The 14866-nt window shown below is 49.0% G+C and overlaps 1 long non-coding RNA gene across 1 annotated transcript in view; it reads left to right on the plus strand.

Moving 5' to 3' along the window:
• LOC115908883 overlaps positions 1–14866 on the plus strand; it is a 49352-nt gene that overhangs the window by 10364 nt on the left and 24122 nt on the right. The window contains exons 2-4 of the long non-coding RNA XR_004061128.1: positions 7185–7329; positions 8150–8279; positions 11795–11964. This is a non-coding gene — a long non-coding RNA (uncharacterized LOC115908883). The remainder of the gene's footprint in view (positions 1–7184; positions 7330–8149; positions 8280–11794; positions 11965–14866) is intronic.

A 14866-nucleotide genomic window follows, 5' to 3' on the forward strand; every position in this document is an offset into this window, starting at 1 on the left:
TCTGCCCATCCTGTGGTGTGTCTCTGTTGGTGCTGGGGTGTCTTTCCTTGCTCCTGTTCCATTGTCCTGGTGCTTTTCAGCAGGAATGGTTTGATGCCAGAGCTGCAGGATCCCCAAGGTGCCCCTGCTCTGTTGGATATTTGTGATCGAGGCGTTCCGGACGTGGCTTCTCCCTCTCTGAGGTTTTTGTGCCTCAGGGGTTGGGCCGACTGCTCTAATGGAACAGTGTGTATCTCCAGTGGAAGTGTTTTTGTTTTCAAAGGCAAGCAGCACATTGTGGACACATGGAAGTGTGTGGCTTTCAAAAAACCAAGCACTATTTCTGGATGCTTGAAGAGCCGGCGTCGGCCAGTTTGGGGTATTTTTAGCAGCAGAGACCGGACCATTTGATATGGAGGGATTAAGGTTTGGTGATCTGGAGGCTGGAGATTTCAGTTTCAGGTGTTGTCGTTTGTTCCTTGGCAATGGAAAAGCCCTGGGCTATTAAACTCCTGTCTCTCCAGCCCTGGCACAGCAAGTTAAAGCATGGAGAAATGAGGATCTGATGCCACTCAGACAGGCTCAAGCTATTGCATGGCAAGCTGACCCTAAGCTTGATCTTAGCCCAAAACAAAGGCTAGTCCTTATCTTTGGCCCTGTCAGTCACTTGTGAGCTATGAAAGGGGACTGTTGAGGATGGAAATCTGTCTAATAAAACGTACTTTCATTAGAATAAAGCAATATTATTAAGATAACTCATGCTATTATGACTTTAAAGAGAATGTGTGCCAGCAGTTTCTTCATCTGCTTCTCTTTGGAGGACCAGCTCACCCTCCTAATTATTGTGTTCCTGTTCTTAGGCATGTGAGTAGTGAGAGCATGACAATAGCCTGGGATTTAATGTATGCACAGGTTAAATGAATCCATAATTTCCAGGAGAGCAGTGAATGAGTATCAGAAGCTGAGGAGAGAATTTCCTCCGTGCTGCTCACTCTGCTTCAGGAGGACGTGTTGGTCCTGGGCACAGCGCCGTGTGTGACAATGGGATCCCTGTACAAACAGTGCTGGCTCCTCCGCACAAAAAAAATGCAGCAAGGAATTTTTAGCACGTTGTCATGCAGCACTCTCTGTTTCCTGGCTTCCACATTCAAGCTGTGTAATAATATTTATATACAAATGCTGACTGTGATTTTCCACCCCGGAAAAAGGAGATGTCATTTAAAAGTGCCGTGTGTGATGTAAAGCAGAGATTTGACTCGCGGCCTCGCATATGGTGTGGGCGTGGATTTTAATTGTTTGAAAAGAGATCATTTCAAAAAATATAACAGTCTTGCTACAAAAGCACATTCTCCTGGAGTAAAGGGGTCATTTTGCTCCTTAGAAGTTGCTTTTGTAAGGAAGCAGAGGGTCCTGCTCTTGCCTTTCCTCGTTCCTACCTTTGGAAACATCCTGGAGAGCAGAAGTCTCTCACTGTGGGGCTGAAGCAGCTCTCAGACCATGCTCGGGGTGGGATCCAGGGCCAGGAGAGCTGCAGTTGTGGCTGAATGTGCACATGGAATCTGGTTTTCCCCTGGAGATCCACGCTGTTCCATGTCCCTGGAACCAACACCCGTGTCCTGGTTTTCCTGAGTCAATGATCACACTCAGTCTCTTAAGCTTTACTGGAGCTGGGATTTATAAACAGTTCCAAGACAAAATCCCTGCTTTTTGGCTCCAGCCAAGGAAACTGTTCTGATATCTTGCCAGTTGCCAGCACATTTCTAATCCTGGTGTCCTGGGGCCTTGGTTTTCATGTTGAAATCTCTGCTCCTACCAGGCTCTTGGTGGACTGAACACACAGAAAATAACAACTGCTGGGCTGGGATGTGTTTGCTCATCTTCTGATCCACACTTGACCAAAGAAGGTTGGATCATGGCTTTGTTTTATCCTGCTACAGTGACAGAATCCAGATGTAAGGATCCTAAATCTTGAGTGTTCCTGGTTTTCTCCTTCATAAACCCTTTGAAGCCAGGGTTGTCACTCTGGCTGTGCAGCTCCTGGTCTGGCAGGGTCCTGCACCTCTGTGGCTCTGCAATCATGGGGCCATTGGGCTACAGGTGTACCTGTGCCCAGCTGCATTTCTAGAGAATCTCAACAACAAACCAGAGGGGTCCAGAGAAAAATAAGGTGTGGAATAAACAATAGGTGGCATAAAACTCCAGCATGTCATGAGAGACTGTCACAGCAAAGGTGCTGCAGCTGAAGTTTGGTTGGCAGTAGTTGTATTACATTTTTGCAGGTTGCTTGATCCTGATTACTTTTGAATGGCATGTCTGGAAGAGAAAATACAAATATTTTCATGTGCTAAGTTCAACAGAGATTAAGGGAAGCAATCCTCTGGATCCACATCCCAGAAATGCTCCTCAGGAGAGTCAGGGCAGCTTGTTGGTGTCGGGTTGGGTTGTGCTGCCAGCAGGGTCTGACACAGCAAAGCCAGGCCTGCCCAGGGCTTTGCCCAGGATGAGAGCTCCTTGGTGGCTCTGTTCCATGGATGCTGTTCCTGTGGGGATCCCATTCCAGGAGCTGTGTTCCTGCAGTGGTGTCTGTGCAGTGCCCAGGCGTGGGCAGCAGGGCAATAACCTCGTGTCAAACACTCTGCAGCTGGTTTGGAGTTTGTTGTGGTGCCTGCCAGCACTGCCTTCTGGCTCTTGCTGGGGCTCCCCTGTTTTCCCCAGCTGAGTTACTGGGGAGCTGCACAGAGCTTTCTCCAGGTGCCCCCATGAGGAGATTTATTCACTCCCAGTTGGACTGAGCTTTATCTCGAGGTGGGAGTTTTGGGCTGCAGCAGCTGCCAGGGAGGGGATCCTGGCTTTGCACAGGCAGAGTGACGCAGCTTTAAACCCCTGGGCTGGAAAGGACGGTGAGAGCCAGCACTTCCTCCCCTAAAGCATTGAAAAGCAGTTTTAAATCGGATTAGGATTTAACAATCACTTCATGGTTTACTCACTGCAGGGAGGATCAAAGCCCAGGGAGGACTCTTCAGCTGTTTGCTTTTCCTTTATGTAGAATCTTCACCATGGCTGCCCTTAAACCCCCACTAAATACAATAAAACAACTCCCTTCTCAGAAAAGCAAATGACTTAACCACAGCCTAAAATAAGGTGTTCATTATCTGGTGACACTTTTTTTCCTCTATTTGCTATTTTACTAAGCTCCCATTCTGAGGCAGTGCAGGGAGCAGGTCTGCATTCCCAGCTCCAGCTGGACTGATCCTGGGAGATCCCAAAACTGGAATATGGATTTACCTTGCTGTGCTGTGTCACCACAGTGCCTGGGCAAAAAAAGGTTCAGCATTTACTCCATGGAGTAAAGGTGTGGTGTCTCAGGGGAGCAGGGACTGCTGCAGGGCTGCACAGATGCTGTAGGGAATTTTCCTTGCAATTTGGTGGAAATGGTTTTAAAATCCAAGAGGTCTGTGTGCATTTTCCTGCTCAAGTTGACCAGAGGTTCATCCTGCTGGGAGAGGCTTAGAGACCTAAGCAGCTAGGTTTAAAAAAATAGTATTAATGGGAGAGGGGAAAATAATTTTGTGGCTGGAACAGAGCACATGTCTGTCCCTCTGGCTTCTTCCTATTGTTGTAATACAGATTTGTCTGAAAGTGTCACAGCTGTACAAGTGGCACTTGGGGACTTTGTTTAGGCGTGTTTAATGGTTGGACTCGGTCTGGGAGGCCTTTCCCAACCTAAAGGGTTCCTGATCCTGGGGCAGCTCAGAGAGCTGCACCCTGGGGTGCTGAGCCAGGGATGTCCATGATTTACCCGGAGGCCAACGCCTCTTTTCTCCTCCCCATGTAGTGTGGTTTAGCTCAGAAAGGGAACTAAATGCAGAATGAGGATTAAACTGTGTAAGCCTGATGGATGTTTTGTAGGTGATGCTTTGCAGAAAATCATTACTTTGAAATGTTGGAATAGAAAAGAACATTTTTCAGGCTTTTCAGACATAACATGTTTTGGAGAAGAAGCTTGGAACAGATGTACCCATAGTTTATTCCATTTATCATATTAAAAATAAAGAAAAGACAATTTCAGCTCATTTACTGCTTTATTAGTTCAAACAAACAGCTTTTCTAATCAATGTGTATGGCAAGCACAATGCTTTCATAATTGGCAGTGGTGGCTCCAAAATGAATGGTTCTTTCCTTGTTTGTGGTCTGTAACAAGTCACAGTTAATACATTGGTCTAATCCAGCCTTATCTCATGTTCATTTCTGCACAGGAAAAGTTATAACCTTATTTTTAAATTTTAAAACATTTGAGGGTTGGTTTTCCCCCCATCCTTTTGAGAAAGTGCAGTTGGAAATGAGGAGAGCTGCACAGGGAGCAGTCCCAAGGAGAATGGCTCAGCTGTGTCTAGGGGAGTCTTTTGCTCTTATTTATCTGGAGGTATTTATTGATTTTACCTTCCTTTGCAAAAATACTGATTTAATTTATGAGGTGATAGAAGAGGCTGGGAGAATAATTTTACTTATAAGAGAGCAGAATTGTCCAACTAATTGCCCAGGAAAAAGAGAAAAGATCTGCTGATCTACCCCTGCAGATGTTTCTCATCTGGAATACAGACCAATTCCAGACATTTATTTTTTTGATTACTGTTTATTTTGATGCTTTATTACATGGTCATTGCCAGGAAGGAAATGGCGCTCAGAAATCCAGCAAGATGTTTTTTCTACTTTGGTACTATTTATTCAGTAACAATTTGGGGTTTAACCCCTTTCTCCCCCTTTTCTTTCTCTGATTGTGAGCCCTCACTTCCATCCTTCACTGGGAACAACAAAACTCCCTGGTCCTGGGCTGAGCCCTGTCCCTGGCTGGTTTTAAACTCCCTGAAATTTCATAGAGACATTAATGCTCATTTCCAGACTGTAACTAATAAGAACCTGTTGGCTTTTTTTGCCACCTAGTGCTTCTGTCCCTGCATTACTGTGGAGGGCTGTGTGTGTGAGGAGTGAGGAGCCCTGTGGTGCTGCAGCTCCTCGGCCAAACGCCCTCCTGGTTTGTGAGGGGAGTTTCCTTGCGCCAGTGGAACAAACTCCAGCCTTCCCTGGTTTGCTCAAGAGCCACCAAAGGCTGTGGAAAACCTTCTGTGTGCTGAGTGGGAGAAAACAGGGAGCACCTCCTGCTTCTGCTCTGACTTTAAACCTGGTGATCTTCCTCCTGGCACATGCTGGGCTTGCTGATGCTTTGTGAGTTTGACAGGATGGGGCACGTTCCCCCTGTGGACAGAGCCTCAGAGCTGATGGCTGGGCAGACAGAGCACCTCTGTCCTCTGGGCTGGCAGCAGTGATGCTCCAACACCCCCAAGCTGTGCTTCCATATGATTAAAAATTGCTGGAAAATTAAATATATGCAAAGCCAGGAATCCCATGACACTTTATTTCTTCAGATTTCTCCTGTAGCTGTTGGAGTGCCAAATCTGCCTCAGGCACTTGCACTTACACCCACAGGTACATGTGATTTGTAACTTAAGGTGATGCTGTGCAGGATAGCTGGAAATGGGCTGGCCCTGGATCCAGACTGGGTGTTTGCAAGAGCCCCAGCTGGGTTTGGGGCTGTGTTCATGCTGAGGGATGTGCAGCCCCCCTTTTCCCTGTGCAGGCTCTGCCTTGAGCAAACCCCAGAGCACAATGGAGCCGTTCTGCTCCAAACGGGAGCAGGAAGGTGGGCGGATTAGGAAATATTTTATATTAGGGGTTTTCTTTCCACTGAGCCATGTCACATTCAAGTGCCACCATTGCTTTATGGCCACGTGCCTGCCCCACTCTGCGAGGAAGAGACCTGCTGCTGTCCATCTGTCCATGTGTCTGTCCATGTGTCTGTCCGTGTGTCCGTGTGTCCGAGGCAGGGCTCTGCTCATGCTTGCAGTCACCAGGGGCAGTGCTTGGCAAGGCTCTGCAGTGCCCATGGCTGTGGGACACAGCAGCACTGACAGGCTCCTGCACTGGGTGATATATTGCCCTTTGCTTCCTGGTGATGGCATCCAGACTTCCCAACCTTTCATAATCCACAAATGGAAAAGTGGCACTTAAAATGAATTTATTCAGGTGGGAGCGCTGTAAAACATGAAAATAAGGCTTTTGACTTGCTGCACCTACACTTGAGTGTCAATGAAAAGCTTTTTATTTGGTTTTAGAGCCAGACTTGCAGAAGTCAATGTGCCTTGTGGTCTGGCCCTGTGTGTTATGGGAGCCAGACTGGAGCAGGGCATGGACAGTGAGGAGGGGATTGGGAGTGAAGCTGCCCAGTGAAAGGCCAGCAAACCTTTGAGCATCATAGAGGGCAGAGTCTGCCTGGGGAAGGCTGAAAATGGTAGGGGAGAGATGAGTGAGACAAAACGCCAAGTGAGATTCCTTTGGGAGCAATAAGTCAGTCTTTATTTGCATGCCATAGGTTTTTGTGCAGTGGGATCTCTGGGTGCTCCCTGGCTGCTGCCTCCCTGCTGGGCAGCACGGGAGCATCTCCTGCCAGCTCTGTTCAGCCCCAGGGGCTGTGGGAGGAGAGGAGGGAGCAGGGAATGGTGGTGGAGGAGCAGCAGCGAGCAGGCGCTGCTGGCCTTTGACCATTATTTGATTTGCCACTGTCCTCAAACACAAGGTCATTTACAGCCTGCTGGGGCTGCCAGAGCAGGAAGTTACCTTGCGAAGGAAGGAACCAGCCCATGCTGTCTAAATATTGTCAATTGTGTGCTGAATGGAGGCCACAGCCTGAGGAACCTCAATAGTAGCTCTTTGTGTCCCTGGCTGCCTCCTGCCAAAGTACTTTCCATAATTAGGAGTAGAACGTATTTACATTCCTGCCGTGCTCGGGGCCGGCACACACCTGTACGTGTGTGGGTGTTCATGTATGGGGTGCAAGCATTTGTATTCCTGTGCTTTTAGAGTGAGTATTCCTGCCTGGAGTCGTGGGAATGGTGCAGCAACTGATGGAGGTGACTGGGCTGTGTGGGACAGTCAGGGGTTGTAATGGTGAGAGGAGAAGAAATCCAATGGGTTCCCCCTCTGCCAAGCAGGAGCATAATCCCCATATAGAGAGATACTGTATTTGTCTGAATCGGAAGGTCTGGGCTGAATGCTCCCTTTTAAAATTCATTGACGTTTGCATGGAAACCAGAAAAATGGGCTTAAGTCAAGAATGCAATAACCTCACTCAAAACTGCTCTCCATGGCAGGCACTCATCCGCTTCCAGCCGTTCTGCTCGCGGGAAGATAAATGGAGGGGAGGAATCCTGGGCATGGCTGCACGGGAGCGGGCTCACAACGCACTGGGTGATGCACAACAGCTTTTCCAGGCACGTTTCTCCCCCTCCCTCCACGGTAAATCGCAGCCAGACATTGATTAGTTCAGTTTGGGGGGAAGAGGAGCCGTGCAGGACAACTGGAGACTTGAGCAGAGATTCCTGAGCCCAGGCCAAGGCAGAGCGGGTTGGTCACGTGGAGCTGGCGCCGCGCCTGCTTCCAGCTGCTGGGGTTCATTAGGAGACAGCCAAAACACATTAATTAGTCTTCTAACATAACTCTCCTGTGCAGGCACTGCTATGGCTCCAACAGGGGCAGAGGAGATGGTCTGTGCATGGTGGGAGTGATGGAACCTCTGTGTCCACACGTGTCCCCTGCCTGAGGCTTCCAGGAGTCCCCCTGGGTGGTGGGACCATGCTGGGGAGAGCAGGAGGGGAGGCAGCCTGCTTTAGGTTTGGGCTTTCCCCAGGTTCAGTGTGCCTTCAGATCCAGGGCTGCTCTTGGGAGCAAAGCTACCCAGTGAAAGACCAGCAAACCTCTGAGCATCTTAGAGGGCAGAGTTTGCCTGGGGAAGGCTGAAAATGGGAGGGGAGAGATGAGCGAGACAAAGATGAGCGGGGTTGTAGCCAGGTGGTGATCGGTCTCCTCTCCCAAGAACAGTTACAGGACAAAAAGGAATGGCCTCAAGTTGCACCAAGGGAGTTTTGGGTTGGATATTGGGGGAAATTTCTTCCCTGAAAGAAGAGTGGAGTCCCCATCCCCAGAGGGATTTAACAGCCTTGTGCATGTGGCACTTGGGGACAGGGTTTAGAGGTGGCATTGGCGGTGCTGGGGTACACTTGGACTCGATGATCTTAGAGGGCTTTTCCAACCTGAATAATTCTGTGATTTCTTCTAGAATTTTATTTCTGTATGAAGTCTCCTCTGATAAATATCCCCAACAGTGATTTCAGACAAACACCCTAAAATGGCTACATCAGTGTTCCTCCTGCAGAGCAGTCAGAAGAGACACTCACAAATATACCCAGGTAATCCCTGCTTCTGCTGCAAAACCATGTGTAAAAATTCTGCTGAAATCCAAGGAAAAAGTTGTGCTCAGTCTAATCAGGAGTTCACCTTTCCTCCAGAAGATTTCTGAGCTTTCAGGCGCTTAATGGAAACACCAGTGCTCACACTTGGAGGGCAGGCTGGAAAGTTTGCGTGGGCCTGTGTGTGTGCCAGGGAGTCAATTTTTGACTGTCAGGAGCCTCTTTCCATTCTGCTTTTGTCAGACTTTGCCTCCGCAAAGGGAAATTTGGACTTTCCATGTCAAAGCCCTCTGCAAATGTTACCCAAGGCCTCTCATCAGTGCTGTAGTTTATACAGGAACAGCTCCCAGTGCTTGCCCAGGAGTGGGGAAGGCAGTTCTAACACTCCTGCCCTTTGAGGGAAATGTCTGTTATTTGGGATTTTTCATTCTTTCCTCCCTCAGCGCTCAGCATTTCGGATGCAGGCTCATGCTCCTGCTCTCTTTAACAGCCTGTTTTTCCTCTAACCACTTCCAGCTCCAAAACATCTCCACATCTTCTCAATATAAATACACTTAACTTGCCCAGAGCAGGCTGGGGAGACAGTGGTGACCTTCAGCTGAGAGCAGAGCATTTCAGTTTGACCTACTTTGCTGCAGAGTGGGTTTGGCCGTGGCAGGGCTGCTCTCTGCTCCCTGCCCTCCTCTTGGGGAAGGTCCTTGGGGAGATGCCCATGTGAGTGGGAGAGCAGGGCTTAAGGAGATGGAAACTCCAGGCCCTGAGTTGAGGTGATGCTTGGGTAGCTGGGCGCTGGGTTTCTCCCTAGTGCCAGCCTTTATATTTCCAGCTTTAGATGTTTGATTGTGCCTTTAAAACATCTGCCACAGGTCAGTAACACAAAATGCCCATCACAAAATATTGATTTTTCATTCACTGCCCCATTTTTTCCCCTTTGTTTGCTTTCCCCAAGGCTGGTTGTGTGAAGGGAGCAGCTGCAGGAAGAGCCAGGCTGCTGTGGCTCTTCCCAAGGCTCCTTGGGGCACCAAGAAAAGCCCTGGTGGCTTTGTCAGGTCTCCCTTGTCCTCTGGAAGAACTTCTGGGCAATGCCAGTGGAGCTGTGGCTTTGCCTGGGTGGCACAGGGTGCCCAGAGCAGTTGTGGCTGCCCCATCCCTGGCAGTGTCCAAGGCCAGGCTGGAGTAACCTGGGCTGGTGGAAAGTGTCCCTGCACACCAGGATTACTCAGCTCTTTAGATTTTGCTATTTTCTGCAGTACTGGTTTCTCAGGAGGGCTGTGGGGTGGCCCCTCTGGGAGGACAATTGTCTTTTGTTAGGGGACATGTGTCTTTAAAACCAAGTTCTCTCCTTATCTCAAGCTTAAAGTGCAAAATTCCCAGGTTGGAAGCAAGTTAAAATTTCCTGTTCCAGCTGCGTCTGCATTCAGTCTTGGAAGCAGATACTTGGCTGTAATTCTAAAAAGATAAAAAAAAATATATAAATTGATATTGCAGGTAAGAAGGAGCAGCTGAGGAAAAGATCCTTTCAGAAGCACTTCAAGCAGTTTTCAGGATAATTTTCACTTACTTCTGAATAATTCCTACCACTGGTCACCCAATAAAAATAACAAACCCAAAGTCAGCCCCACGTCCCTGCTGATAAACACCGTGGACTTGCTCACAGCTTATCTAATGCCTGAACATCTGTTTCTCCCTAGCTGAGAGGTTCCCTTGGATGAGTTCATGCAATTCCCGATGCAAAGGTTAAACAAAGTTGAGAGGCTCCAAGCAGTGGCTCTGTGCCACGGGGCCTGTGCTGCACGAACTGCTTCTCTGTGAAATGTCCCGTCCTAGGTCGGGAGGGGAAAAGAGGCTGGGCTGCAGCAGGGCTGGACTCGATGCTCTCAGAGGGCTTTTCCAGCCTTGATGCTCCTGGGGTTCTGAGCTTTCTAGAGACTCCAGCATGGAAAGGGTGCTTGGGGTGTGGGGTTTGGAGACAGCTGCTGGGTCTGAGGAGCTGCTGCTGTGGCTGAGCTCTGCACCTGCCTCCTCCTGCCTGGGCCATGGCATCATGGCACCATGGCGCCATGGCACCATGGCATCATGGCACCATGGCGCCATGGCACCATGGCATCATGGCACCATGGCATCATGGCACCATGGCGCCATGGCATCATGGCATCATGGCACCATGGCACCATGGCACCATGGCACCATGGCACCATGGCATCATGGCACCATGGCACCATGGCACCATGGCACCATGGCATCATGGCACCATGGCATCATGGCACCATGGCACCATGGCACCATGGCATCATGGCATCATGGCACCATGGCACCATGGCATCATGGCACCATGGCATCATGGCACCATGGCATCATGGCATCATGGCACCATGGCACCATGGCATCATGGCATCATGGCACCATGGCATCATGGCACCATGGCATCATGGCGCCATGGCATCATGGCATCATGCTTCCTCCTGCCTGGGCAGTGCCCTCAGCTTCCCATGGGATGGGCTTGGGAGCTGAAGGCCTGCTCTTCTTGGTGGTGTGCATGGGATTATTTACATTTTTACATTTTTGATTATTTGATAGGGTTATTTACATTTTTTGATTATTTGATACTGTTTTCTGTCCTGGACAGCAGGACCTTTTAAGGCTGGACAGGTGGGAGGGCTGCAGGGTGGTGGCAGCACCAGCTCTGGAGCTGCTGGGCTGGGCTGAGCCCTGGGCTGGGTGCCAGAGATGCTCCAAGTGACGCAGACAGGGCTCTTCCCACGGGGATGTCACCCAGGCGCGGGGGATTGTCACACAGCTGTAACCCAGGGTGGCCTTTGGGATGAAGGATCCCCAGCTGCTGTGCCTCTCCTCCATCCTCATCCTCCCCCTGGAGGGATGTAACCACAGCAGGTCCCTGCAGCCCAGGATCCACCCTGGGGCTGTGCCTGTGCCCAGGAGCTGTTCCCAACCACCACAGCCACACTTTTACTTGTGTGCCCTTTCCTTTCTGTCTCGGCTTTCAGCTCCTCTGGCTCCACATCCTGCGGGGCTGCACTTCACACACGGAGCAGGAGCATCAAAGAGGAGATGCTGAATAAAGCCCCCACTTTATGACATCTCTTCAAAGTGCCTTTTTAAGAGTTCAAAGGACACGAGGAAAGGAGGGGATCAAAATCAAAGGAAGATTGGGGGGAGGGAAATTAAAGCCTCGGAGGAACTTTATGGCAAGTTTTCTGTAACACTTTCAATGCCAAAATCACAAGTGTTCCCAGCGCTGCCTCTCCCCTGGCTGTCAGATTTCCTGTTTACCTGCACTGGTTTCAGGGCAGCCCAGCAGCTCTGGGCAGCTTCAGCCCCTCACACAGGTACAGGGCACTCACAATTTCACTTTTTCATTCATTTTTTTGTAAGAACAAAACTTGCCATCCTGGTCCTTCAGGCCAAGGGGCAGATATTTGTTCTAAGCTGCCTGGAAGTCCTGGGGCTGACAGCAGAACTCACCTACAATGAAAATCTTATTTTTTTGCTTTCAGGAAATGCACCTTGCTCTTCTCTTCCTGTCTTCTACTGTGGGACCGTCATTTTATCCACGTGTGGGAATTTCCATTACTGCTGGGGGAAAGGGACTTCTCCTCCTGAGTGAAGACTGGGATCTGACTTGAAGCAAGACAAGAGAAGCAAAGCCTCTGTGTGAACATCACAGGTAACACCTACAGACTCTGCTTTGCAGGGCAGAAACCCAAATCAGTGAGGTATAAAGTGCTTAATGTTAACTTAGCTCCTGTAATTTTATCAGTTTCCTGTCTGTTTTTAAACAGAAGAGAAGAAAAAAGTGATGTACAAAGCAAGGGAAGGGAATCAGGCTGGTTTCAAACCCTTTATAGTGCTGGGCTGAAGTGAGCTGGAGCCACATCCCTGTGAGGGGAGCACAGTGGGGCAGGGATGAAGCTGGAAAGGACTGGGATGCACATTACGCCAATTTGGGGGGCTTTCTGACTTGTGTCTTTAAGTGGGAAGACTGAGAAGACAAATCAATCATCTGAGAAAAGATAGTGGGTGTTGGTGGAGGGAGGGAAGGCTCAGGTCAGAGGAGCTGTGCAGTTTCCTTGGGGCTCCTGGAGCTGTGCAGGAGCAGCCTGTGGCTCCAGTTTGGTGCTCCCATGTTTAAACCATCAGTTACAAATGCATTTCCTCCATAGGGGAGACTGTTTCTTCATCCCACAGCTTCTCCAGAATGCACACTGTGTGTTCCTGCAGGAATTCTCCTGCCCAGGTGGGCTCACCTGCACCAAGTGCTTTTCCCATGAGTGCTTTCCAGGACTGCTGCTCAGAGAAAGGCACAAAACTGCTGCTGACCTCCCTTCCCATTAATTCATTCTCCTGCTTTTGATGTACTGAACTACACACCTCGCACTCTGTGCTCTGCTTCAGGCAGGCACCCAGAATAGTCTGGAGCAGTGCAAATATGGGAGATAAAACTCAGCGTGTGCTGGACTGTGGTGGAGGTCTGGTGCTGTGCTGTGTGGGTGGTGGTCTGGAGGACAACTACTGCCAAAAAACCAAATTAAATTGCTTGTTTTTCACTCTGAGAGGTCCCAGTTTCACTAATTACCACTGCTAAGGACACCTCAAGGTGAACATCAGTAAGTGTTTCATACATCTCAGCAAAAAGGTAGTTTCATTCACTGGTAACTGTAAGGGGGAATTTAAGGCGTGCGGAGTAAGTAATCAGATTGGAACTTGCCTCGGAGACTGGGGCTAGGGCCTGTGAGGTTTGTTTACAGGAGGGGATTTGCATGGAGGAGAGACCCCTTAATGCAGCTCTTTACACTAATTGGTGTGAGGCCGGCCTGCCCCAAGGAACAGATGGCTTTACTTCCCTCAGCTGCTCCAGGCACGTGGGGGATTTCCTCTGTGGGCAGTGGGGACAGGCACAGCAAGTCCCCTCCTGTGCTGTGCCAGGGCTGGCAGCGCCTGCTGGGGCACCAGGGGCTCCCCAGCCCCACGGCTGCTGGCTCAGCATCCCATAATAGCACTGCTGTTAAGGGATGCGGCAGTGTCCAGGAGGTCCCCGGGGTCCTGCCATGGGAACTGGGAGCCTGTGGTTTCCATCCAGCCCACCCAGACACAGAAGGGGCTGGGCTGAGCTCCCCTCTGGCTCAGCCTGGATGGGCAGCAGGGCCAGGGCTGAGCTGGGGCTGGGCTGTTCCTGCTGGGGGAAGAGCAGTGACCCAGCAGGGCTGAAGGTGTCCCTGGGGGATGTCACTGCTCCCTCCTGGCTCTGGGACACGCAGTTCCTGCCCTGGCCCCGCTGGTGATGCCTCATGTGGGGCACTGGGGCTGTGGCACAGAGCTGTTTGCTCCTGGAGCATCCCTGGGCTCCTCTGGGCTCTCTCCAGCAGCTCCAGTCCCTCCCGGGCTGGGACCCCCGAGCTGGACACAGCGCTCCAGGTCACCTCCCTCGACCTGCGCCCACCCTTCTTTTGGGGCTGGCTTTCAGGTGACAAAGGCTTGGTGCTCCATGGCAGCACCGTGGGGTTTCACAAAACTGAAGGGTGAGGAGATGTTAGCTGGGCACACTTGGAGGAGGTGGGCTGCAGCATGGCCTTGGTTCCAGGTCTGTGCTGGGTCTCATTTTATTTTATTTTATTTTATTTTATTTTATTTTATTTTATTTTATTTTATTTTATTTTATTTTATTTTATTTTATTTTATTTTATTTTATTTTATTTTATTTTATTTTATTTTATTTCATTTTATTTCATTTTATTTTATTTTTTCTTAGTTTATTATTTTAATCTTTAAAATTTATTTTATTTTATTTATTTTAAATTTTATTTTATTATTTTTTTATTTTATTTAAAATTGTCATGATTTTAATTTTTTATTTTAAATTTTTTTATTTTATTATATTTATATTTTTATTTTTATTTTTACTTTTATTTTTATTTTGTCAGTGTTGCTAAGAGATGATTCCCCCTGGAAGCTGCAGGACCCACACAAACTGGCAGAGGAGGGAGGGAGGCTCCCTGAAACCCGAAGGGAAATGAAAATGTGTTTAGGAATCCTCAGCCAGCTACGCAGAGGCACTCCCAGAAAAGCCGTGCTGGGCACAGATATGGCCATTTCCCAGGATGGTCCTGGAGCGTGGCACCTCCTGGCACTGTTTGCAGTGTCCTTTCCTAATGAAACTGCTTTTTTGTGCTTTTCATAGGCTGCAAATGGCTATGCACATTCCTAAATATTTTCCTACTTCCCTTTTCGGATGTCCAACATTATGCATTATTTTCTGATACTTACCTAACCCGGGAAATCTGTTTTCCATCTCACTTCAGCCAAGGTTTTCTTTTTAACCAGTCCTTCCCAGTATTTTCCTTTAACACTTCTGGTTTTGCAGTGTGAGGGTAAATGAAAGTGAAAATGTATTGCTTGTCACACACTGGCTGTTTAGAGAGGGTTTGGGGTTTTTCCCCCCCCTCTGGATTTGAAGAGGGAGATATAAATCATTGATTTAAAACCAAGGTAATTTAACAAGATTACAGGAGAGGGAAAATCCACTTCCTACCCAGAGTAACAGTCTCTTAGGTCTCTCCACCTACACAAGC

This window comes from Camarhynchus parvulus, chromosome 13 (assembly GCF_901933205.1).
Source record: "Camarhynchus parvulus chromosome 13, STF_HiC, whole genome shotgun sequence".
Lineage (NCBI taxonomy): Eukaryota > Metazoa > Chordata > Aves > Passeriformes > Thraupidae > Camarhynchus > Camarhynchus parvulus.